General features: G+C 45.9%; 1 protein-coding gene across 1 annotated transcript in view; it reads right to left on the bottom strand.

Moving 5' to 3' along the window:
* The window catches only part of stum (stum, mechanosensory transduction mediator homolog), a 44164-nt gene that overhangs the window by 15306 nt on the left and 923 nt on the right, over positions 1 to 27935 (bottom strand). The window lies entirely within an intron of this gene.

The raw sequence follows: 27935 nt of genomic DNA, 5'->3' as shown, positions 1-27935 counted from the left end.
AAATTCTTTTACAGGATGTAGGCATTATTGGAAAGACCAGCATTTGTTACTCATCCTGGCTTGCTAGGCCATTTCAGAGGGCAGTTAAAAATCAACAAAAGAGTGGTGCAGTGGTTAGCACCGCAGCCTCACAGCTCCAGCGACCCGGGTTCAGTTCTGGGTACTGCCTGTGTGGAGTTTGCAAGTTCTCCCTGTGACCACGTGGGTTTCCGCCGGGTGCTCCGGTTTCCTCCCACAACCAAAGACTTGCAGGTTGATAGGTAAATTGGCCATTATAAATTACCCCTAGTGTAGGTTGGAGAATGGTGGGGATGTGGGAGGGAATATGGGATTAATGTAGGATTAGTATAAATGGGTGGTTATTGGTCAGCACAGACTTCGTAGGCCGAAGGGCCTGTTTCAGTGCTGTATCTCTCTATGACAACCACATTGCTGTGGGTCTGGAGTTACATGTAGGCCAGACCAGGTAAAGATGGCAGATTTCCTCCCCTAAAGGACATTAGTGAACCAGATCAACAATCAATGGTAGTTTCAAGACACCATTACTGAGGCTAGCTTTCAATCTAGATTTAATATCAATTAATTGAATTTAAATTCCACCAGCTGCGATGGTGATATTTGAACCTGTGTCTCCAGGGCATGAGCCTGGGCCTCTGGATTACAAGTCCAGCAATTAGATTCCACAACCCCCCTCTCAATATTCCAAACTCAAGGGACTTCATACCAGGTTTATGCAAACTGTCCTCAGTCTGCACTGGAACTCCACTCAAGACCAAAGAGAGATTTAAACACAAGGATGAGAACTTTAAATTCAGACTATTGAAGGGCTGCATAGTTTGACAAAGGCAAGGGTGATGGTCAAGTGAGACAATGCAGGATAGGGCATTGGGAAGAGTTTTGGATGAGCTCTAGTTTAAAGAAGAGTGGAGGATGCGAGGCAGGCTAAGAATAATAAGAAATAAAAACAGAAAGTGCTGGAAATACTCAGCAGGTCGGCAGCATCTGTGGAGACAGAAGCAGAGTTAATGTTTCAGGGCTGTGACCTTTCATCAGAACTGGCAAAGGTTAGAAATGTAATAGGTTTTAAGCAAGTAAAGTGGGGTGGGGGGGGGGGGGTGGGGGTGGTGAAGAGAACAAAAGGAAAGGTGTGTCAGAGGACAGAGAGCTGGAGAGATTAACTGACAAGGATGTCATGGGGCAAAGGCAAAGAGAGTGTGCTAATGGTGTGGTGAAAGACAGAGCATTAGTGCAGAGAGAGTGTTAATGACAGAATAATGAACAGCCCGAGCCAAAAGCACAAACATGAAAAACCAAGTTTAAGGTAGGCACATGGTTAAAAAATGATAAAACAAAATGAAATGGCACACTGACACGGAACACAAAAGTCCGAGTGTATCAAGCCTGTGTCCTCAGTACCTTGCTCTATGGCAGCGAGGCCTGGACAACGTATGTCAGCCAAGAGCGACGTCTCAATTCATTCCATCTTCGCTGCCTCCGGAGAATACTTGGCATCAGGTGGCAGAACCGTATCTCCAACACAGAAGTCCTCGAGGCGGCCAACATCCCCAGCATATACACCCTGCTGAGTCAGCGGCGCTTGAGATGGCTTGGCCATGTGAGCCGCATGGAAGATGGCAGGATCCCCAAAGACACATTGTACAGCGAGCTCGCCACTGGTATCAGACCCACCGGCCGTCCATGTCTCCGCTTTAAAGACGTCTGCAAATGCGACATGAAGTCCTGTGACATTGATCACAAGTCGTGGGAGTCAGTTGCCAGCGTTCGCCAGAGCTGGCGGGCAGCCATAAAGACGGGGCTAAAGTGTGGCGAGTCGAAGAGACTTAGCAGTTGGCAGGAAAAAAGACAAAAGCGCAAGGGGAGAGCCAACTGTGTAACAGCCCCGACAAACAAATTTTTCTGCAGCACCTGCGGAAGAGCCTGTCACTCTAGAACTGGCCTTTATAGCCACTCCAGGCACTGCTCCACACACCATTGTCTCTCAAGATAAGGAGGCCAAAGAAAGAAGAAGAGGGGAATTGTGGGGATGTGGTAGGAATATGGGATTAATGTAGGATTAGTATAAATGGGTGGTTGATGGTCGGCACAGATCCAAAGGGCCTGTTTCAGTGCTGTTTCTCTAAATAAAAATAAATTAAATATATTCAAGAGGGAGATAGATATATTTCTTATGCCAAAGGGATCAAGGGATATGGGGAGAAAGCAGGAACAGGGTACTGAATTAGATGATCAGCCATGATCTTTTTTGAATGGCAGAGCAGGTCCGAAGGGTCGAATGGCCTACTCCTGCTCCTATTTTCTATGTTTCTATTATTCATTATAAACCCACCGACTCCCACTGCTACCTTGAATACACGTCCTCACACCCTGCTTCCTGTAAGGATTCCATTCCAGTCTCCCAATTTCTCCGTGTCCGATGCATCTGTTCTGATGATGCAACCTTCCACAACAGCGCTTCTGATATGTCTTCCTTTTTCCTCAATTGAGGACTCCCCCACTGTGATTGACAGGGCCCTCAACCATGTCCAACCCATTTCCCGCACTTCTGCACTCCCCCCTTCCTCTCAGAACCCTTGTCCACACTTTCCACCCACCAGTCTCCACATCCAAAGGATCATCCTCCGCCGTTTACAGAGTGATGCCACCACCAAACACATCTTCCCCTCCACTCCAGTCAGCATTCTGAAGAGATTGTTCCCTCCATGACACCCTGGTCCACTCCTCTGCCCTTTTACCTCCTCTCTCCTCACTATCCTAGGCCCCAAACACTCCTTTCAGGTGAAGCAGCGATTTACTTGTACTTCTTTCAATGTAGTATACTGTATTCGCTGCTCAAAATGTGGTCTCCTCTACATTGTGGAGACCAAACGCAGATTTGGTGATCGTTTTGTGTAACACCTCCCCTCAGTCCGAAAGCAAGACCCTGAGCTTCTGGTCGCTTGCCATTTTAACACCCTTCCCCAAAGCCCTGCTCTCATGCTCACATCTCTGTCCCAGGCTTGCTGCAGTGTTCCAGTGAACATCAACGCAAGCTCGAGGAACAGCATCTACACTACAGCCTGCCGGACTGAACAGTCAGAAGCATGACTGCTCCTTTTTTCATTATTTTATTTCATTTTGTTTTATCATTTTTTAAACCATGTGCCTACCTTAAACTTGGTTTTTCATGTTTGTGCTTTTGGCTCGGGCTGTTCATTATTCTGTCATTAACACTCTCTCTGCACTAATGCTTTGTCTTTCACCAGACCATTAGCACACTCTCTTTGCCTAATCTCTCCTACCCTCTGCCCTCTCAACACCTTCTCTTTTCTTCTCTTTCCCCCCAACCCCCACTTCACTTGCTTCAAACCTATTACATTTCTAACCTTTGCTAGTTCTGATGAAAGGTCTCTCCACAGATGCTGCCAGACCGGCTGAGTATTTCCAGCACTTTCTGTTTTTATTCCAGATTTCCAGCATCCGCAGTATTTTAGAATAATAAGACCTGATTTTAACCATGGCACAAATGGGGCAGGCAGACTGAAATCCAACCTGGGGCTTCCGTGTACAGTTCAGTGTAACACCAGGTGGTACATTTACCCAATGAGTCACTGGCGGGAGATGAACAGATACCTTGTTGCTCATGAGAAGTCTGAGGTCTGGAGCAGCATTGTGATGTTTAGCTGCTAAACTGGGACTGTCTTTTTAAGCCCTACTCCACTCCATACCCTAACCTGGGTAACTGCAGTTACTTACAAATCACTGATTAAACTGCCTGTAGATTTCAGCCTGCAGGCCAATAGCTAGCATGTTTTGTTTAAAAGAGTTTTTTTCTTTAAATTGGTGAAAAAGTGTGACAAACAGGGCTGAGACAGACAGAGCACAGATACGGTTTGATTCAAGCTACCTCCAAGCTTTCTCGTGCAAACTTGAATTAAATTTCCCAGCGTTCCCTGCAAATCCTGCTGAGGGGGATAGAAAATATTCGGCAGCCACAATCTTTCCACCCACACGTCCAATTGCCCAACTGGGCAGGTTGTTCAGATTGGCACGCCAGCAGATATGCTGGGAGTCCAACTGCAATGGAAACACCAGTACTTTTTGATTCAAGGAGACACTTGGCTGAATTTAGCCAGGCAGCCGCAGGAATTGGATTTTTGCAAACAGGTGTTCTATGAGAAAGGGTTGGAGTTATATAGAATGTACAGAACAGGAACAGGCCATTCGGCCCAACTAGTCCGTGCTGGTGTTTATGCTCCACACAAGCCACCCTCCCACCCTACTTCAGTTAGCCCTCTCTGCAAATTCCTTTCTCCCCCATGTAATTATCTAGCTTCCCTTTAAATGCATCAATATTATTCATCACATTATCCCTAGTGGTGGTGAGTTCTACATTGTAACCACTCTCTGGATAAAGAAGTTTCCCCTGAATTTCTTATTGGATTTATTAGTGACTATCCTATATTTATGGCCCCCCCCCCCCCCCCCGTTCTGGTCTGTCATACAAGTGGAAACATCTTCTCCATGGCTACCCAATCAAACCCTTTCATAGTTTTAAAGAAGCTCTTAAAGACAAGTCACCCCTCACCTCGAGGAGAGAGCCCCAAAGTCTGTTCAGACTTTTCTGTTCAGTGCTCTGCAAATTGGCACATCATTTTTTAAATTCTTTCTCATGATGTGGACCTTGCTGGCAAGGTTGTTGTAGTAGAAGGGTCTGAAAGGGTTAATGTTTGGGGCCGTGAGTGTAAAACTTCCCATGGTGATGATGACATACGCGATCACCAAATTAATTCAATAGAATAGAGATGGCTGGACAGGTGATGTGTTGCAGCTGTAGTATGTGGGAGCTGGTGGACGTCGGTGCGATCCACAGTGACCACATCTGCAGCAAGTATTATCTGCTTGAGGACCTTCAGCTCAGAGTTGATGAGCTGGAGTCCGAGCTGCGGACACTGCAACACATCAGGGAGGGGGAGAGTTACCTGGACACTGTGTTTCAGGAGACAGTCACACCTCTTAGATTACTTACATCAAATTTGGATCGTGGTCAGGGACAGGAGGGTGTGACTGAGAGTGAGGCAGGTTTGGGGATCCAGAATTTAGCTTTGGAGGAGCCTCAGCCAGTGCCCTTATCCAATAGGTACGAGGTTCTTGCTCCCGGTTTGGACGAGGGCCAAGACTACAGGGAGGATGAGCGAACTGACCACAGCATCGTGGTTCAGAGTGTCATTCAAGTGCGGGGAGAAAAGAGAAATATAGTAGTAATAGGGGATAGCATTGTTAGGAGAATAGATACTGTTCTCTGCAGCAAAGACAGGGATTCCCAAAGGCTGCGTTGCCTACCTGGTGCCAAGGTTAAGGACATCTCTTCTGGGCTGGAGAGGATCTTGGACTGGGAGAGGAAGGATCCAGTTGTCGTGGTCCATGTGGGTAAAAATGACATAGATAGGGCGAGGAAAGAGGTTTTGCTGAGGGGCTACAAGCAGCTCGGGGTTAAATTAAAAAGCAGAACCTCAAAGGTAATAATCTCTGGATTATTACCGGAACCACAAGCAAATTGCCGAAGGTTAAATAAGATTAGAGAGGCAAACGCGTGGCTCAAAGATTGGTGTGGGAGAAATGGGTTCTGATTCATGGGGCACTGGCACCAGTACTGGGGAAAGAGAGAGCTGTTCCGTTGGGACGGGCTTCATTTGAACCATGCTGGGACCAGTGTCCTGGCAAATTATATAACTAGGGTTGTAGATAAGGCTTTAAACTAAATAAATAGTGGGGGGTGAGGGTTCAGCTGAAAGGAAGTTTAAAAAGTCAAAAAGTAACAAGAGAGCAGAGGTGCAGGATAGTGAAGGGGCATACATTAATCAGAGAGTGACAGGAAGGGACGGAGAATATAAGCACAAGAGTACAGCAGAAACCAGAACCAGAGTAGATAAAAATGGTAATGTCAAAGCTTAAGGCTCTTTATCTCAATGCACGTAGCATTTGTAACAAGATAGATGAGCTGACGGCACAGATAGAAATAAATGAATATGATTTGATAGCTATCACAGAGACGTGGTTGCAGGATAACCAGGACTGGAAATTCAAAGTTCAAAGATATTCAACGTTCTGGAAGAATAGGCAGAAAGGAAAAGGAGGAGGGGTAGCTTTGTTATTAAAGGAAGGAATCAGTGCAGTTGTGAGTAATGATAATAGGTGTAATAGATTGTGATGTAGAATCAGTTTGGTTGGAACATAAGGAATAGCAAGGGAAAGAAATCACGGGTGGGAGTGGTCTATAGGCCTCCGAAGAGTTGCCTCTCTGTGGGACAAGATATTAATCAGGAAATAATGGATGTGTGTAAGAAGGATACTGCAATTATCATGGGTGATTTGAATCTGCATATAGACTGGACAAATCAAACTGGCATGGGTAGCATGGAAGACAAATTTGTAGAGTGCATCAGGGATTGTTTCTTGGAACAATACATTGCAGAACCTACCAAGGAACAGGCTATTTTAGATTTGGTAATGTGTAATAAGGTACAATTAATAAGAGATCTCATAGTTAAGGATTCTGTAGAGGGTAGCGATCATAACATGGTAGAATTTCAAATTCAATTTGAAGGGGAGCAACTCTTGTCTCAAACCAGTGTCTTCAACCTAAACAAGGGCAATTACAGAGGTATGAAGAAAGAGTTGCCTAAAGCAGGCTGGGAAGAAAGGCTACAGGGGAAGTTAGTAGATGAGCAGTGGCAGACTTTTAAGCAGATATTTCACAACGCTCAGCAAACATTTATTCTGGTCAGAAGGAAGGACTCAGTGAGAACGATGAACCACCCGTGGATAACAAAGGAAGTTAAGGAGAGTATCAAATCAAAAACAAAGGTGTACAAAGCAGCAAAAGCTAGTGGTAGACCAGAGGATTGGGAATTTTTAAGAAACCAGCAGTGGATGACTAAAAAACTAATAAAGAGAGAGAAAATTGATTGGCAAGAAATATAAAAACAATTTACTCAAACAGTAAGAGCTTCTACGGGTATATAAAAAGGAAGAGAGTAGCTAAAGTAAGTGTGGGACCCTTAGAGGATGATACTGGGGAATTAATAACAGGGAAATGACAGATGATTTAAACCAATATTTTGCATCAGTCTTCACCGTGGAGGACACTATAAACATTCCAACAATAATAGATGAACAAGGTGTAAATGGGAGGGAGGAACTTGTAACAATCTCTATCACGAGGGAAAAGGTGCTGGACAAACTAATGGGACTAAAGGCAGACAAGTCGCCAGGACCTGATGGCCTGCATCCAAGGGTATTAAAAGAAATGGCTGCAGGGATAGTGGAGGCATTGGTCATAATATATCAAAACTCACTGGATTCCGGTAGGGGACCAGCAGATTGAAAACCGCTAATGTGACACCCCTATTCAAGAAAGGAAGGAGACCGTAAGCAGGAAACTATAGACCAGTTAGCTTAACATGTGTCATTGGGAAAATGCTAGAGTCCATTATTAAGGAAGAAATAGCAGGACATTTAGAAAAACATAATGCAATCAAACAGAGTCAACATGGTTTTATGAAAGGGAAATCATGTTTGACAAATTTGTTAATGTTCTTGAGGATATAACAAGCAGAGTTGATAAAGGGGAACTGGTAAATGCAGTGTATTTAGATTTCCAGAAGGCATTTGATAAGGTGCCACATAAAAGGTTATTGCACAAAATAAGAGCTCAGGGTATTGGGGGTAATATGTTGGCATGGATTGAGGATTGGCTAATACACAGACGGCAGAGAGTCGGGATCAATGGGTCTTTTTCAGGTTGGAAAGCTTTAACTAGTGGGTGCCACAAGGATCGGTCCTAGGGCCTCAACTATTTACTATCTATATTAATGATTTGAAGTAAGGGACAGAGTGTAGTGTATCCAAATTTGCTGACGATACAAAAATAGGTGGGAAGGCATGTTGTGATGAGGACACAAAGAATCTGCAAAGGGATATAGAGAGGTTAAGTGAGTGGGCAAAAACTTGGCAGATGGTGTTTAATGTGGGAAAGTGTGAGGTCATGCACTTTGGAAGGAAGAATAAAAAGACAGATTATTATTTAAATGGAGAAAGACTACAAAATACTGCAGTACAGAGGGATCTGGGTGTTCTTGTACAGGAAACACAAAAAGTTAGCATGCAGGCTAAATGGAATTTTGGCCTTTATTGCTAGGGGGTTAGAGTTTAAATATAGGGAAGCCTTGTTACAACTGTACAGGGTGTTGGTGAGGCCACATTTGGAGTACTGCGGACAGTTTTGGTCCCTGTATTTAAGGAAGGATATATTAGCATTAGAGACAGTTCAGAAAAGGCTCACAAGGCTGATTCCTGGGATGAAGGGTTTTTTTTTTATTCATTCATGGGATGTGTCTTATCAAGAACGGCTAAACAGATTTTATTTTGTTTTTTTTTTTATTCATTCAGGGATGTGGGCATCCCTGGCCAGGCCAGCATTTATTGCCCATCCCTAATTGCCCTTGAGAAGATGATGGTGAGCTGCCTTCTTGAACCGCTGCAGTCCATGTGGGGTAGGTACACCCACAGTGCTGTTAAGAAGAGAGTTGCAGGATTTTGACCCAGCGACAGTGAAGGAACAGCAATATAGTTCCAAGTCAGGATGGTGTGTGACTTGGAGGGGAGCTTGGAGGTGGTGGTGTTCCCATGCATTTGCTGCCCTTGTCCTGTAGAGGTCGCAGGTTTGGAAGGTGCTGTCTAAGGAGCCTTGGTGTGTTGCTGCAGTGCATCTTGTAGATGGTACACACTGCTGCCACTGTGCGTTGGTGGTGGAGGGAGTGAATGCTTGTAGATGGGGTGCCAATCAAGCGGGCTGCTTTGTCCTGGATGGTGTCGAGCTTCTTGAGTGTTATTGGAGCTGCACCCATCCAGGCAAGTGGAGAGTATTCCATCACACTCCTGACTTGTGCCTTGTAGATGGTGGACAGGCTTTGGGGAGTCAGGAGGTGAGTTACTCGCCTCAGGATTCCAAGCCTTGGACATGCTCTTGTAGCCACGGTATTTATGTGGCTATTCCAGTTCTATTTCTGGTCAATGGTAGCCCCGAGGATGTTGATAGTGGGGGATTCAGTGATGGTAATGCCATTGAATGTCAAGGGGAGATGGTTAGATTCTCTCTTGTTGGAGATGGTCATTGCCTGTCACTTGTGTGGCGTGAATGTTACTTGCCACTTATCAGCCCAAGCCTGGATATTGTCCAGGTCATGTTGCATTTCTACACGGACTGCTTCAGTATCTGAGGAGTCACGAATGGTGCTGAACATTGTGCAATCATCAGCGAACATCCCCACTACTGACCTTATGATTGAAGGAAGGTCATTGATGAAACAGCTGAAGATGGTTCACGACCATCTAGGACACTACCCTGAGGAACTCCTGCAGTGATGTCCTGGAGCTCAGATGATTGACCTCCAACAAGCACAACCATCTTCCTTTGCGCTAGGTATGAATCCAGCCAGCGGAAGGTTTTCCCCCGATTCCCATTGACTCCAGTTTTGCTAGGGCTCCTTGATGCCATACTCGGTCAAATGCTGCCTTGATGTCAAGGGCAGTCACTCTCACCTCACTTCTTGAGTTCAGCTCTTTTGTCCATGTTTGAACCAAGGCTGTAATGAGGTCAGGAGCTGAGTGGCCCTGGTGGAACCCAAACTGAGCGTCACTGAGTAGGTTATTGCTAAGCAAGTGCCACTTGATGGCACTGTTGGTGACCCCTTCCATCATTTTACTGATGATTGAGAATAGGCTGATGGGGCAGTAATTGGCCGGGTTGGACTGGTCCTGCTTTTTGTGTACAGGACATACCTGGGCAATTTTCCACATTGCAGGGTAGATGCCAGTGTTGTAGCTGTGCTGGAACAGCTTGGCTAGGGGCGCGGCAAGTTCTGGAGCACAGGTCTTCAGTACTATTGCTGGAATATTGTCAGGGTCCATAGCCTTTGCAGTATCCAGTGCCTTCAGTCATTTCTTGATATCATGCGGAGTGAATCAAATTGGCTGAAGTCTGGCATCTATGATGCTGGGGACTTCAGGAGGAGGCTGAGATGGATCATCAACTTGGCACTTCTGGCTGAAGATTGTTGCAAATGCTTCAGCCTTATCTTTCGCACTAATGTGCTGGGCTCCCCCATCATTGAGGATGGGGATATTTGTGGAGCCACCTCCTCCAGTTAGTTGTTTAATTGTCCACCACCATTCACGGCTGGATGTGGCAGGACTGCAGAGCTTAGATCTGATCCGTTGTTATGGGATCGCTTAGCTCTGTCTATCGCATGCTGCTTTCGCACTTTGGCATGCAGATAGTCCTGTGTTGTAGCTTCACCAGGTTGACACCTCATTTTGAGGTATGCCTGGTGCTGTTCCTGGCATGCCCTCCTGCACTCTTCATTGAACCAGGGTTGGTCTCCTGGCTTGATGGTAATGGTAGAGTGGGGGATATGCTGGGCCATGAGGTTACAGATTGTGGTTGAGTACAATTCTGCTGCTGCTGATGGCCCACAGCGCCTCATGGATGCCCAGTTTTGCATTGCTAGATCTGTTCGAAATCTATCCCATTTAGCACGGCGATAGTGCCACACAACACGATGGACGGTATCCTCAATGTGAAGGCGGGACTTCGTCTCCACAAGGACTGTGCGGAGGTCACTTCTACCAATACTGTCATGGACAGAAGCATGTGCGGCAGGCAGATTGGTGAGGAAGAGGTCAAGTATGTTTTTCCCTCGTGTTGGTTCCCTCACCACCTGCAGACCCAGTCTAGCAGATATGTCCTTTAGGACTCGGCCAGCTCGGTCAGTAGTGGTGCTACCGAGCCACTCTTGGTGATGAACATTGAAGTCCCCCACCCAGAGTACATTTTGTGCCCTCGCCACCCTCAAGTGCTTCCTCCAAGTGGTGTTGAACATGGAGGAGTACTGACTCATCAGCTGAGGGAGGGATGTAGGTGGTAATCAGTAGGAGGTTACCTTGCCCATGTTTGACCTGATGCCATGAGACTTCATGGGGTCCGGAGTCAATGTTGAGGACTCCTAGGGCAACTCCCTCCCTACTGTATACTACTGTGCCACCACCTCTGCTGGGTCAGTCCTGCCGGTGGGACAGGACATACCCGGGGATGGTGATGGCAGTGTCTGGGACATTGTCTGTAAGGTATGATTCCGTGAGTATGACTATGTCAGGCTGTTGCTTGACTAGTCTGTGGGACAGGGTTAGGCCTTTATTCATTGGAGTTTAGAAGAAGGAGAGGTGATCTTATAGAAACATACAAGATTCTAAGGGGGCTTGACAGGGTAGATGTTGAGAAGATGTTTCCACTGGTGCAGGAATCTCGAACCAGGGAACATTGTCCCCTTATTCTGTAACTCTCATTTAAGACTGAGATGCGAAGGAATTTCTTCTCTCAGAGGGTGGTGAAACTCTGGAATTCTCTATCTCAGAGAGTTGTGGAGGCTAGATCACTAAATGTATTTAAGGAGGAGGTCGATAGATTTTTGAAATCTCAGGGAGTCGAGGGTTAGGCAGAGCAGACCCGAAAGAGGAGTTGAGGCCTGGGTCAGATTAGCCATGATCTTACTGAATGGCAGGGCAGGCTCGAGGGGCTGAATGGCCTACTCCTATTTCTTATGTTCTTATCACCTGTGTAACAGGCTTGGGAGAAGCAAGAAGCATCATGAGTAGCAGAAGCTAAACAGGCTTATGGAAAGCGTATATAGTCCAATAAATATAATAAATGAGTTACTGTTTAGATTTACGATGACTGTGAGATCTCTGTAAATCAAGGTCAACCTAGCATCTGAAATGCTAGCAACAATATACAACAGTCGACATTTATTGCTCATTCTCAGTTGCCTTGAGGGAGATTTAGTAGAGGAGTTCAAATTTATGAGGGGTTTGATAAGAATAAGTAAGGAGAAGCTGTTTCCACTGGCAGGAGCGTCGGTAACTAGAGAAAACAGAGATTTAATTTAATTGGAAAAACAGCCAGGGGCGAGATGAGGAGAATTTGTTTTGACACAGTGAGTGGGTTTGTTCTGCAACGCACTGTCTGAAAGTGCGGTGGAAGCAACTTTAATAATAACTTTCAAAAGGAAATTGGATAGATACTTAGAGTCATAGAGTCGTACAGCATAGAAACAGGCCCTTCGGCCCACCGCGTCCATACCGACCATAATGCCTATCTATACTAGATGGATAAAGAACTGGCTGGGCAACAGGAGACAGAGAGTAGCAGTGGAAGGGAGTTTCTCAAAATGGAGACGTGTGACCAGTGGTGTTCCACAGGGATCCGTGCTGGGACCACTGTTGTTTGTGATATACATAAATGATTTGGAGGAAAGTATAGGTGGTCTGATTAGCAAGTTTGCAGACGACACTAAGATTGGTGGAGTAGCAGATAGTGAAGGGGACTGTCAGAGAATACAGCAGAATATAGATAGATTGGAGAGTTGGGCAGAAAAATGGCAGATGGAGTTCAATCAGGGCAAATGCGAGGTGATGCATTTTGGAAGATCCAATTCAAGAGTGAACTATACAGTAAATGGAAAAGTCCTGGGGAAAATTGATGTACAGAGAGATTTGGGTGTTCAGGTCCATTGTTCCCTGAAAGTGGCAACGCAGGTCAATAGAGTGGTCAAGAAGGCATACGGCATGCTTTCCTTCATCCGAAGGGGTTTTGAGTACAAGGGTTGGCAGGTCATGTTACAGTTGTATAAGACTTTGGTTCGGCCACATTTGGAATACTGCGTGCAGTTCTGGTCGCCACATTACCAAAAGGATGTAGATGCTTTGGAGAGGGTGCAGAGGAGGTTCACCAGGATGTTGCCTGGTATGGAGGGTGCTAGCTATGAAGAGAGGTTGAGTAGATTAGGATTATTTTCATTAGAAAGACCCTACATTCACATCCAAGTCATTAACATATACGACAAACAACAGAGGGCCCAGCAATGATCCCTGCAGCACACCACTGGTCACCAGCCTCCAATCTGAAAAACAACCCTCCACAACCTCCCTCTGCCTCCTATCACCAAGCCAATTTTGTATCCAATTTGCTAGCTCACCCTGGATCCCACGTGTTCGAACCTTCTGGACCAGCCTACCATGCGGGACCTTGTCAAAGGCCTTGCTAAAGTCCATGTAGACAACGTACACCACCCTGCCCTTGTCAATCCTCTTGGTCACCTCCTCGAAAAACTCAATCAAATTCGTGAGACATGATTTCCCACGCACAAAGCCATGCTGACTATCCCTAATCAGACCACGCCTTTCCAAATGCATATAAATCCTGTCTCTCAGAATCCCTTCCAATAACTTTCCCACCGCTTGAAAAGGAAAACTTTTCTGTACTATATTCTTAGTGTTTTATTAGTTATAGAATGAGGATTGTAGACTTTGGGTCAAAGTAAAAGCAGTTTATTTCCAGGGAGACAGTGGCGTAGTGGTATTGTCACTGGACAAGTAAGACAGAGGCCCAGGCTAGTCCTCTGGGGGCATGGGTTCAAATTCTACCCTGGCAGATGGTGAAACTGGAATTCAATTAATAAATGTATAATTTTTTAAAAAGCTAGTCTAATGGTGACCATGAAACCATTGTCAATTGTGTGCTTCCACCACACATTAGGGCAATGCATTCCAGAACAAACCCACTCATTGGGCTGAAATTTATACTTTGCATAAATTTCATAAACAATGGCGGTCCGTCCGCATGGGCTGCACGTCGCGGAGCCGCTGTGATATTAAACGCAGCAGCTCATTTAAATGACTGGGGTGGACCCCCCCCGCCCCATCTCACCCTGATGACATGGAGGGAGTGGGCGGTCCGTTCCCAGCAATGGGGTTAGCTGTCTGTGTGCAGGCGCTGACACTATTTTTAAAGGGTTTCGAGCCCTACTGTTACATTTAAATATTTAAAAAGGAAAATGGATTTTAAAATAATTAAATTAATTGATGTTGCCCCTCTCCCACCCCCCCCCCCCAATAACCATACATTTAATTCCTTGCCCTCTCCCAACCCCCCAAAATACTTAGCTTGTGCACCTGACCTTTCCTCCCAAAGTTTATAAACTTGACCCCTTCACACCATACTCTACACCAATCAGATGAGTTTGACCCTGCTCCTCCCCCTCCCGCACTGGAAAACTTACCTGCTCCCCCCTTCTCCACCACTGTTTTGCCTCGGATCCCCAGATGGGGATCCAAAGGCACAGTAGTGCCAGCCACTGGCACCAATATCGCTCCAGGATGGATGGCGGGAGCACGACGGTCATTAACATATTTAAATTGAGCTCCTGTTGCCGAGTGGCGGGGGTGGGGTGGGGGGGGGGGGGGGTGGGGCAGGGGGAGTGGAAAAAATGGCTGCCATGAGGCCTCACCGCCGCCGGCAATAAGGGACTGGGCCTTCCCGCCATCAAGATCCATGGCGGGCTTCTCCTAGAAGTATTTTCCGGCTCCCCCCACCCACCACCCCCATCCCACCCCACCCTGCCACAACCCCCGATGTCGGGAGGTGGGGGTCTGTAAAATTCAGCCCACTGCATCAAAACAAATTTTCCTCATCTCGCCACTGGCTGCTTTTCCAATTAAATTATATCTCTTTCGGGAAGGAAATCTGCTGTCCTTACCTGGTCTGGCCTCCATGTGACTCCAGACCCACAGCAATGTGGTTGACATGTGCATGCCTTCTGAAATGGCCTAGCAAGCCCCTCAGTTCAAGGGCAATTAGGGATGGGCAATAAATGCTGGCCTAGCCAGCAACACCCACATCCCATGATAGAATTTTTAAATACAAATTATGGGGCTGAGTGCCTTCATTCTATGAGAATTGACTCACACTTCCCTACATCTACATAGAGCATAGCATAACCCAGTGGTATAAGAACAGTATCCCACCTTGTGATCAGGACTGGATATCAGTGACTGTTGATCGTATGATTCTTCAATGTCTCTGAAGACAGACTGAATAAACACTTGGTGAGAATTAATACCAAACCGGAGGAGAGGCTTTAAATTCACAGCACAGTGAACACATCGAACAGCAGCTGTGATCAGACTCACTTAATTCCAAGCAGTACAACCCATCTTTGCATAATGATATAAAATGAAGAACACGCCATGTTTCCCCACTTGAATTATGTCACTGGAATGGAACAAAATAACCGGGCTGCCCTGTAGCATTCTCTTAGTTTTGGTGCAAGTCTTTGCCGTGTTTAAAACAAACTAACTGACAGACTGATGGTGGTCTGTTGTTTTATCTCTCGGTTCACCTTCCCTCCATGCAGCTTTCAACTCCATTCACAACTCATCCCACAACGACTGATCTCACCGGCTGCCAGTAGACTCTGGATAACATTCAGGCCTGGGCAGACAAGCGACGGGTGACATTTATACCTGTGAATGTGCCAGCTGATAACCACCTCCTTCAAGAGCAGCCTCAACCACCCTTCTCCAAACCTTTAATGGCACATTTCTCCCAGCTGTTGGCAGCAGCATCCCTCAACATCATGGTCTTACTGAATTGTAGGGACTGGTGGCTGAATTCAGTTAGTGTCTAATGCACGGTGTGGCAACACGGAGGAGAACCCGGTGCACGTTACAGAATCTGGCAAAGTAAGACTAACACATATAATAAAATAAATGCAAAATACTGCAGATGCTGGAAATCTGAAATAAGAACAAGAAATGCTGGAAATACTCAGCAGGCCTGGCAACATCTGTGGAGAGAGAAGCAGAGTTCCAGTTTCAGATCAGTGACCTTACCACGTGCCAACTGAACAGCTTGAGATTCTGTGCCACAAAGCAGCACCAGTCAAACAGTTCCACTTTGACTGTCCACTTGGGTCAAGCCCTCACACAGCCTTCACTGCATCTCACATATAACCAACAACAACTTGAGTGAGACGATTTACGGTTTACACCAGGTGAATTGCTCCAAAAAGAGCAGTTCTTTTCTTGTAAGATGAGTTCTTTGAAGAACTGTTCGGACAATAACATGTAATGACTTACCACAGGATAGATTAGCCAGCCAATCAGGAGCAAGAACAACAGCATATACTGACCAATCACAGAACACAACAGCCAACCAAACAACAGCATGTACCAACCTATCGCAGACACATGAAGCCTGACCAATCAGCAGCAAGAAATCTACCACCCTATCGCAGACACACTAAGCCTAACCAATCAGCAGCAAGAATATCATCTACCAACCTATTGCAGACACTAAGCCTGACCGATCAGCAGCAAGAACATCTACCACCCTATCGCAGACACACTAAGCCTGACCAATCAGCAGCAAGAATATCATCTACCAACCTATTGCAGACACTAAGCCTGACCAATCAGCAGCAAGATCATCTACCACCCTATTGCAGACACACTAAGCCTGACCAATCAGCAGCAAGATCCCACCCACTCTCCCACTCCACCATATATAAACCAAGCTCTTCCACAGATCCAGCCTCTTCTCTAGAAGACGGGCAGAGTATGTTGCCCAAAGCATTGAGTTCTAACAGCTTGGATCATAGATAGAGTACTTATCTGTGGCTCAATAGGTAGCTCTCGCCTCCGAATCAGAAGGTTGTGGATCCAGTCCCACTCCAGAGACATGAACACAAAACAATGCTGACACTCCAGTGCAGTACTGAGGGAGTGCAGCACTGTTGGAGGTACTGTAGCACTGTTGGAGGTACTGTCTTCTGAATTGAAGTGTTAGTCACCTCTAGCCACACTGTCAGGTGGCTGCTGAAGATCCCAAGGCACTATTTGGAAGAAATAGGAGAGGAGATTGTTACGACCTGCTAGATATTTGGGTTTATTCCATCAATGTTGAATGAAAGGAAACACGAGCAATCCGGCTGTGTGAAGACACAGTCAGGGAAGCTGATGCTGTGAGGAGATTTCTTGGCAGTTAGCTGTCTCCACAGTACTGGGAACAGTAGGGATACAGCAGCTGAAGCTTCTTTACATAGTGTCTGCTGAACACAGCAGGTATCAAAACACGTCAAACACATTAAAAATGGACAGCGCCAAATAATATTTACAAAAGATAGAGAGGGAGAGAGACAGCTTCAGGAAATGTCCAAGGTCACTCACTAACTCTTTGCAAGGTTCAATTGTGGAACAGTCTAGAACAATCCTCACTGCTGGCGTAAGCCAGCGCTGTGTGCACCTCTTGATGTGTTGAAAGGAAGAACCTGCATTTCTATAGCACTTTTCACAACCTCAGGACAACCCAGAACGCTTTACAGTCAATGAAGTACTTATTGAAGTAGCCAATATATGCATAGCAAGCTCCCACAAATAGCAGTGATAATTGACCAAATCATCTGTTCGAATGATGTTGATTAAGGGGTGAATTCTCCCACTCTTTTTCAATAGTGTCACATGATCTTTTACAATCGACCTCAGAAAGCAGACAGTTAGATTAGATTAGGGCCAATCAAGGATAGTAGTGGGAAGTTGTGTGTGGAATCAGAGGAGATAGGGGAAGCGTTAAATGAATATTTTTCGTCAGTATTTACAGTAGAGAAAGAAAATGTTGTCGAGGAGAATACTGAGATTCAGGCTACTAGGCTAGATGGGATTGAGATTCACAAGGAGGAGGTGTTAGCAATTTTGGAAAGTGTGAAAATAGATAAGTCCCCTGGGCCAGATGGGATTTATCCTAGGATTCTCTGGGAAGCCAGAGAGGAGATTGCAGAGCCTTTGTCCTTGATCTTTATGTCGTCATTGTCGACAGGAATAGTGCCGGAAGACTGGAGGACAGCAAATGTTGTCCCCTTGTTCAAGAAGGGGAGTAGAGACAGCCCTGGTAATTATAGACCTGTGAGCCTTACTTCGGTTGTGGGTAAAATGTTGGAAAAGGTTATAAGAGACAGGATTTATAATCATCTTGAAAAGAATAAGTTCATTAGCGATAGTCAGCACGGTTTTGTGAAGGGTAGGTCGTGCCTCACAAACCTTATTGAGTTTTTCGAGAAGGTGACCAAACAGGTGGATGAGGGTAAAGCAGTGGATGTGGTGTATATGGATTTCAGTAAGGCGTTTGATAAGGTTCCCCACGGTAGGCTATTGCAGAAAATACGGAAGTATGGGGTTGAAGGTGATTTCGAGCTTTGGATCAGAAATTGGCTAGCTGAAAGAAGACAGAGGGTGGTGGTTGATGGCAAATGTTCATCCTGGAGTTTAGTTACTAGTGGTGTACCGCAAGGATCTGTTTTGGGGCCACAGTTGTTTGTCATTTTTATAAATGACCTGGAAGAGGGTGTAGAAGGGTGGGTTAGTAAATTTGCGGATGACACGAAGGTCGGTGGAGTTGTGGAAAGTGCCGAAGGATGTTGTAGGGTACAGAGGGACATAGATAGGCTGCAGAGCTGGGCTGAGAGATGGCAAATGGGGTTTAATGCGGAAAAGTGTGAGGTGATTCACTTTGGAAGGAGTAACAGGAATGCAGAGTACTGGGCTAATGGGAAGATTCTTGGTAGTGTAGATGAACAGAGAGATCTTGGTGTCCAGGTACATAAATCCCTGAAAGTTGCTACCCAGGTTAATAGGGCTGTTAAGGCATATGGTGTGTTAGCTTTTATTAGTAGGGGGATCGAGTTTCGGAGCCACGAGGTCATGATGCAGCTGTACAAAACTCTGGTGAGACCGCACCTGGAGTATTGCGTGCAGTTCTGGTCACCGCATTATAGGAAGGATGTGGAAGCTATGGAAAGGGTGCAGAGGAGATTTACTAGGATGTTGCCTGGTATGGAGGGAAGGTCTTACGAGGAAAGGCTGAGGGACTTGAGGTTGTTTTCATTGGAGAGAAAGAGGAGGAGAGGTGACTTAATAGAGACATATAAGATAATCAGAGGGTTAGATAGGGTGGATAGTGAGCGTCTTTTTCCTCGGATGGTGATGGCAAACACGAGGGGACATAGCTTTAAGTTGAGGGGTGATAGATATAGGACAGATGTCAGAGGTAGTTTCTTTACTCAGAGAGTAGTAGGGGCGTGGAACGCCCTGCCTGCAACAGTAGTAGACTCGCCAACTTTAAGGGCATTTAAGTGGTCATTGGATAGACATATGGATGAAAATGGAATAGTGTAGGTCAGATGGTTTCACAGGTCGGCGCAACATCGAGGGCCGAAGGGCCTGTACTGCGCTGTAATGTTCTAATAGTTTAACATCTCCTCCAAACGAAGGCACCTCTGACAGTGCAGCACTCCCTCAGTACTGCACTGGAGTGACAGCTGAGATTGTTGTACTGAAGTTCTAGAGCGAGACTTGAATCCACAATTTTCTGACTCAGCGGTCAGAGTGTTACCACTGAGCTGACATGGCGGAAGGGGAATCTAAAGCACCAAGTTAGGGACTTGAGCACAAAAATCCAGGCTTAAATAGTGCCATAGGATCTTTTGCATCCACCGGAGAGGCAGTTGTGGCCTCAGTTCAACATCTCATTGAAAGATGGCATCTCCAACAGTGCAGCATTCCCTCAGTACTGCATGGTATCTCCCTAACTGCTGCGTGGACATCATTGTGAGTTAATGAACCTAAAGTGCTCTCCAAAGTCCTGACAACTGGGAACAACTGAAGTCCAACATGAGTTTATAACGATTTGTGGGCTTTGAAAAGACTGATCGAAGCGGATCTTAAAATAGAACCATACATGTTTACAGCTTAAGAAGTGGCTATTTGGCCCATCTTGCCTGTGCTATCTCTTTACACAGTCCAGCTCTTTGGCCTGTCTCATCTTCACCTTTCGACCTCCAGGGATCTGGCAGCACCTTAGTCGAACTGAGTGATAAGAAAGGACTGGAAATGTTCAGTTCGGAATACCAGCAACAATAACAAAAAAAAGAACCTTGGGGATTCACAGGACGGTAAAGGGTAAATGGGGAAGATTACATTAAATTAAACCACAAACAAGAGTGAAAAAAAACAAATTTAGGAGCAAAGTCAGCAGGTTTAGGACACTGAGCAACAAGAGACCTTAAACACAGGAGGGTTACGAGGTTGTGGAATGCAGTGAGTGAGTGAGTGAAGCTTAGACCAGAACGTGGGGGGTGGGGGCAAGCTTACTGCTCAGTGCAGGGTTAAAACCAGCACAGACTGGCTTGTTTCGGAGTTGTAACTCACACAGGCTCTGCTCCACCATTTTGTGACAGATAGCAGTTCTTTTATCCTTTCAATCCCAAACCCGTCCATTATTCTCCATACCCCTTAATGCTGCTACTGACCAAGTTAACATTTGTTAAACACTTCAGTTGATTCTGTGGCCTCTGGCACTCAATCTGTTCCACATACCCACAGCCTTCCTGTGTGAGAACATTTATTTTTAAGTGGTATTTGCTCTCTACCAGCTTGGTTTGGATTCTAAGATCATTTCCCCAAAGGCAAAGGCTGCTTCCTGATGCATCCTTGTATTAAACGTATGAAAATGACGGCCAGGAAAACTGCCCACAACTCAGAATGCCTGACTAGATTTTAAATTCATTCACGGGGTGTGGGCGTTGCTGGCAAGGCCAGCATTTATTGGCCATGAGAAGGTGCTGGTGAGCTGCCTACAACCGAGTGGCTTGCTAGACCGTCAAAGAGCAGTTAAGAGTTAACCACATTGATGTGGGTCTGGAGTCACATGTAGGCCAGACCAAGTAAGGACAGCAGATTTCCTTCCCTAAAGGACATTAGTGAACCAGATGGGTTTTTACAACAATAAGAGCACAATACTGCGGATGCTGGAAATCTGAAATGAGAATAGAATGTGCCGGAAATACTCAGCAGGTCTGGCAGCATCTGTGTAGAGAGAGAAGCAGAGTTAATGTTTCAGGACAGCAACCCTTCATCAGAACTGGCAAAAGTTAGAAATGTAACATCGTTGAGCATGTGAGAAGGGGGAGCTGTGGGGAGGGGGGCAGGGAGAACAAAAGGGAAAGTCTGTGAAAGGACGGGGGGAGGGGGAGGGGGGGGTAGAGATTAAATGACATGTCTTGGAACAGAATGCAAATGGATTGTTAAATAGTTACAGCGAAAGACAATACACGAGTCCAGAGAGGGTGCTAATGGCAGAATAATGAACAGCTCTGAACGAAAGCAAAAACATGAAAAATAAGTTTAAGATTAGCACATGGTTAAAAAAATGTTTTAAAAAAAAATAAAAAATAAGGAAAAAATAATGGGGCCCATGGTCTGAAATGATTGAACTCAATGTTCAGTCCGGCAGGCTGTAGTGTGTCTAATCGGTAAATGAGATGCTGTTCCTCGAGCTTGCGTTGATGTTCACTGGAACACTGCAGCAATCCCAGGACAGAGATGTGCGGGGGGTGGGTGGGGGAACTGTTGAAATCACCAGCAACCGGAAGCTTGGGGTCATGCTTTCAGACTGAGCGGAGGTGTTCCACAAAGCAGTCACCCAGTCTGCGTTTGGTCTCCCCAATGTAGAAGAGACCGCATTGTGAGCAGCGAATACAGCATACTACATTGAAAGAAGTACAAGTAAATCGCTGCTTCACCTGGAAGGAGTGTTTGGGGCCTTGGATTTAGAGAAGAGAGGAGGTAAAAGGGCAATTGCAAGGGAAGATGCCATGGGAAGGGCATGAGGTGTCAGGGGTAATGGAGGAGTCAACCAGGGTGTTGCTGAGGGAATGATCCCTTCGGAATGCTGACAGGGGTGGAGTACTGTGTACAGTTCTGGTCGCCACACTATAGGAGGGATGTGATTGCACTGGAGTGGATGCAGAGGTGATTCACCAGGATGTTGCCTGGGCTGCAGCATTTCAGCTATGAAGAGAGACTGGATAGGCTAGGGTTGTTTTCCTTAGAGCAGTGAAGACTGAGGGGGGACCTGAGTGAGGTATACAAAATTATGAGGGGCATAGATAGGTTAGATAGGAATAAATGTTTTCCTTCAGCAATGACCAGGGGTCATAGATTTAAGGTAAGGAGCAGGAGGTTTCGAGGGGATTTGAGGAAAAAAATTTTCACCCAGAGGGTGGCTGGAATCTGGAACACACTGCCTGAAGGGGTGGTAGAGGCAGGAACCCTCACATTTCAGAAGTATTTAGATGAGCACATGAAACGTCATAGCATACAAGGCTACGAGCCAAGTGCTGGAAAATGGGATTAGACTAGATAGGTGCTTGATGGCCGGCACAGACACGTTGGGCCGAAGGGCCTGTTTCTGCGTTGTATAACTCTATGACTCTAAGGGAAGATGTGTTCGGTGGTGGCATCATACTTGAGGTGGCGGAAAATGATCCTTTGGATGTGGAGGCTGGTGGGGTGGAAAGTGAGGACAAGGGGAATCCTGTCGTGGTTCTGGGAGGGAAGGGAAGGGGTGAGGGCAGAAATGCAGGAAATGGGATGGTCACAATTGAGGGCTCTGTCAAACACAGTGGGTGTGCGGGGGAATCCTCTGTTGAGGAAAAAAGGAAGACATGTCAGAGGGTTTTTTACAACAATCTGGTAGTTTCATGATCACCATTACTGAGACAAGCTTTTTATTCCTGCTGTCATGGTGGGATTTCACTCTTTTTCGGGAGCTTTAGTCCAGGCCTCTGGATTAGGAGCATGGGAAATAGGCCATACGGTCCCTCAAGCCTGATCCACCATTCAACTAGATCATGGCTGATCTTCTATCTCAATACCATTTTCCCCACAAACCATTATTATTACTGTCCCTCTATTCCAGATACTTCCTATCTACCCCCTCCCCCAACCCCAGAGCCATATAATCTCCTGGGAGAGGCAAAAGAAAGGCTTGCATTTACGTAGCGGCTTTCACAAACTCAGGATGCCCCAAAGTGCTTTAGAGCCAATGCTGTACTTTTTAAAATCAATAACCCATGGCCAATAAGGAGAAAATCACTGGAATAATTACTCTCCAATCCCTCGGCCGATTGGAACCAGTCCCAGAGATCACGGGGATTTACGCTGGTCAATTGCCCTTCACATTTTGACCACTGCAAGATGGCTCCTGCATGGGGAAGCAGAGACAGTAACTCCAGCACAGGTCCCATTGACACACCTACACAGAAAACAGAAATTCTGTCGGCACAGAGGAGGGGCCCCCAAGGAAACCACCAGAGCGATTAGAGTTGGGCATTACGGCCCTGACTTTCTGTGGATCTGAGCTAAGAGTGATTTTAAAAAGTGTTAAGCATTCCAGCCCCGTGTTTCTGGGGAACCGGGCAATGTGACTTCACAGCCTGCAATGCTGATCTCTCATTTTCTTTTGCCCAAATATGGGTAGATTCAGATGTGCTGACGGGGAATTCAGGAAAGCTCCCAGTAACTGAAATAAGTGCCTTTAATGTGCCACCTCCTGCCATATATGAGAAAGAATGCGGAGCTATACAGTAAAAAAAAAACACAGAACAGTCACACAGCCCAGCAGCTTTACAAACAGCCAGACATTAAGACAGAGGTTCAACCAATCCACACGAAAGAGGGCAAGATAACAGATCCATGATGAAAGAAACTAGCTGATTTCCTGTGGTGTTCCTTGGAGGTAGCATTTACTGTGGAGTACAGCCAGGATAATTAGCTGCTAACCTGGGCCTGTCCCTTTAAGGCCTACTGCTCGACATCCTCCAATCCACCATCGTGTTGTGTGGTACTATCACCATGCTAAATGGCATAGATTTCCAACAGATCTAGCAACTCAAAACTGGGCATCCATGAGGCATTGTGGGCCATCAATAGGAGCAAAATTGTACTCATCCACAATCTGTAACCTCATGGCCCAGCATATCCCCCACTCTACCATTACCATGAAGCAAGGAGACCAACCCTGGTTCAATGAAGAGTGCAGGAGGGCATGCCAGGAGCAGCACCAGGCATACCACAACACGGCGTGTCAACCTGGTGAAGCTGCAACACAGGACTACTTGAGTGCCAAACAGTGTAAGCAGCATGCAATAGACAGAGCTAAGCGATCTCATAACCAACGGATCAGATCTAAGCTCTGCAGTCCTGCCACATCCAGGCGTGAATGGTGATGGACAATGAAGTCTTCAGCCAATTCCATTCACTCCACGCGATATCAAGAAACAACTGAAGGCACTGAATACTGCAAAAGCTATGGGCCCTGACAATATTCCGGCAATAGTACTGAAGACCTGTGCTCCAGAACTTGCCGCGCCCCTAGCCAAGCTGTTCCAATACAACTACAACACTGGCATCTACCCTGCAATGTGGAAAATTGCCCAGGTATGTCCTGTACACAAAAAGCAGGACAAGTCCAACCCGGCCAATTACCGTCCCATCAGCCGACTCTCAATCATCAGTAAAGTGATAGAAGATGTCGTCGACAGTGCCATCGAGCGGCACCTGCTCAGCAACGCTCAGTTTGGGTTCCGCCAGGACCACTCAGCTCCTGACCTCAAAACAGCCTTGGTCCAAACACAGACAAAAGAGTTGAACTGAAGAGGTGAGGTGAGAGTGACTGCCCTTGACATCAAGGCAGCATTTGGCTGAGTATGGCATCAAGGAGCCCTAGCAAAACAGAAGTCAATGGGAATCAGGGGGAAAACCCTCCGCTGGTTGGAGTCATACCTAGCACAAAGGAAGATGGTTGTGGTTATTGGAGGTCAATCTTCTGAGCTCCAGGACATCACTGCAGGAGTTCCTCAGGATAGTGTCCTGGGCCCAACCATCTTCAGCTGCTTCATCAATGACCTTCCTTCAATCATAAAGGTCAGAAGTGGGGATGTTCGCTGATGATTGCACAATGTTCAGCACCATTCACGACTCCTCAGATACTGAAGCAGCCCATATAAAAATGCAGCAAGACCTGGACAATATCTAGGCTTGGGCTGATAAGTGGAGAGTAACATTTGCGCCACACCAGTACCAGGCAATGACCATCTCCAACAAGAGAATCTAACCATCTCCCCTTGACATTCAATGGCATTACCATTACTGAATCCCCCACTATCAACATCCTGGGGGTCACCATAGACCAGAAACTGAACTGGAGTAGCCACATAAATACCATGGCTGCAAGAGCAGGTCAGAGGCTGTGAATCCTGCAGCGAGTAACTCATCTCCTGACTACCCAAAGCCTGTCCACCATCTACAAGGCACAAGTCAGGAGTGTGGTGGAATACTCTCCACTTGCCTGGATGGGTGCAGCTCCAACAACACTCAAGAAGCTCGACGCCATCCAGGACAAAGCAGCCCGCTTGATTGGCACCCCATCCACCACCTTCAACATTCACTCCTTCCACCACCGACGCACAGTGGCAGCAGTGTGTACCATATACAAGATGCACTGCAGCAACTCACCAAGGCTCCTTAGACAGCACCTTCGAAACCACGACCTCTACCAACTAGAAGGACAAGGGCAGCAGATGTATGGGAACATCACCATCTGCAAGTCCCTCTCCAAGTCACAGACCATCCTGACTTGGAACTATATCACTGTTCCTTCACTGTCGCTGGGTCAAAATCCTGGAACTCCCTTCCTAACAGCACTGTGGGTGTACCTACCTCACATGGACTGCAGTGGTTCAAGAAGGCAGCTCACCATCACCTTCTCAAGGGCAATTAGGGATAGGCAATAAATGCTGGCCTGGCCAGCGATGCCCACATCCCATGAACAAATTCAAAGTATGTATTGCCAATCTCTGTCTGTGTGGTGAAAGTACACCCACAGTGCGAGCATTTTGATAAGTACTGAGGAAGCCACTGAGTACTTGGAGTCAGCGTTGGTGTGGGACTGGAGTCACACACATTATATATAAAATCATTCAGCACGGAAGGCCATTAGCCCATCGTACCTGTACTAGAAAAGGCTATCCAATTGTCCCACTCCCCTGAATTATATATTATGCATAGATGCAATTTTTTTTTAAATATATTCGTTTGTGGGATTGGGGCCTCGCTAGCTAGACCAGCATTTAGATATTGAAATATTCGACACACCATTTAAACTTCCTTATTCAAAACGGCTCTCAGACTGATTAAAAGGATATTGATGAAGCAGTTAGGTTGTTATTACAATCTAGTCACTTTTTTTTTTTTAAAAAGGCAGTTTAAAATTTAATTTCTGGATTTGTTTAAACTAAATTCAATTTCTTAAACAGCTCACGGTGGGATTTGAACTGGCATTCCCAGCAGTATTAGTTTAGATCTCTACATTGCTTGTCTAGTAACATAACAACTACACTACCACCCCACGTCTTAGCTCCATCCCCTTGGCCTTATTCCTTATATCTATCTTTTTTTCACTATCAATCCCCTTCTATTACGAGTCCAGATTCCACCACTGTTTCTGCTCGGGTATTCCATCTCCCAACAACCCTCTCTGCAAAAAAAAAAAAATTCCCCTAACCTCATCCTTTATTCTTTTGGTGATTACCTTAAACATTTGCTCTCTCGTTATTGATTTGCGCAAAGCATCCTCCCCTGTGCACTATATCTAAATCCCTCATTACTTTGAGAGACCCCCATCTCCCATTGATAGAGAATTTTTATCCCATACTGATCGAAATAGAAACCTGGACACATTTCAGATGCCCCCTTCCCCACTGTCCCTCAGACTGGGGGAAAAGTATTCTCTCATTTGTAGAGGGATAGAATTGAAAAGTAGAGAAATTATGTTAAACTTGTACAGACTCTTGGTTAGAGAACACTTGGAGTATTGTTAACAGTTCTGGTCTCCATATGGTTAAAAGATATTGAGGCACTGGAAAAAGGTGCAAAAATAATTCACAAGGATGATAACAGAAGAGGTTATCCTGATCAGGAAAGGCTGGGGCTCTTTTCTCTGGAAAGGAGAAGACTGAGCGTTGAGCTGATAGGAGGCCTTTTCAGATTATGAAAAGGAGTAATCGAAGTGAATAGCACAGATATATTTAAGGGAAAGCTGGATAAGCAGGTGAGGGAGAAAGGAATAGAAGGATCTGCTGATAGGATGAGAAGGCTTCGTGCAGAGTATAAACACCAGTATGGACCTGTTGGACCGAATGGCCTTTTTCTGGACTGTACATCCAATGTATTTCTTACACATTCTTCAAAGCAAAGGTCACCCATTATTATTGTCCAGCTATAAATCAATGACATCGTATATATAAACCTTAGATTATATAGCACAAGCATTTAAAAAAAATCAAGTTTTTTTTGTCGCTGGGCTACAAGGTTAGCCAGATTTCCCAAGCTTCATTAAGCATCTCAAAGTACCACCTTGTGCCCGTTCCTATGCCATGAGCACCTCACCACATTATGGCTGTGTCGGCAGGCACAGTTTTATCATGACACGGTATAATCATTCCTTTTTATGTGTAAAACAAATGTAAATTCGATTCAGATAACTGGTGTTGCTATAGCAACTACAAGTCTTGCAGTTGTGTGACTGAGTGTGTACACGATGAAAGATGTAAAGGGGCAGTTTTTTTTTTAAGCACTTCACTCGAAGAAGTAATTTTCAATCACAGTTAGGGCCAAACCCTCTCTCTCTCTCAAAATTTTTTCCACCACTCCAATTCTTTCCGAGATTCAGTCCCTCTCCAATACCCTCCCCACTGCCACGGAGGCTCCGACTCCTGCTGGAGGTTACAGAATGATATTGACGAATGGGCCATTCACCCATCAATCCATTCTAGCTGAGAGAGAAATCAATTGGTCCCACATCCCCACTGTTCATCAAGAGCCCTGCAACTTTATCCTTTAAACAGAGAAGGTTCCATTACCAAATCCTCCCCGCTTCTCTGATATGGAGGGACCACAAGCATCAACCATCCTCCCATACCTCACAGCCACTTATGAGCCCAGGTACTCGCCCTGTGCCCTCGCCTCCCATCTTCCTCTGCCCCTCTTCCTTTCCCCATCCCCTCTCCATGTGTCAACCCTTCCTGCTGACTCTCCCACCTCTCCCTGTGCTGTCTCATACTAGGCCCTCCCCCATTCTTGATCCTCAA

Source organism: Heterodontus francisci, chromosome 3, assembly GCF_036365525.1.
Source record: "Heterodontus francisci isolate sHetFra1 chromosome 3, sHetFra1.hap1, whole genome shotgun sequence".
Taxonomy (NCBI): domain Eukaryota; kingdom Metazoa; phylum Chordata; class Chondrichthyes; order Heterodontiformes; family Heterodontidae; genus Heterodontus; species Heterodontus francisci.
The sequence above is the reverse complement of the archived record's forward strand: the minus strand, read 5'-3'. Positions and strand labels throughout refer to the sequence as shown.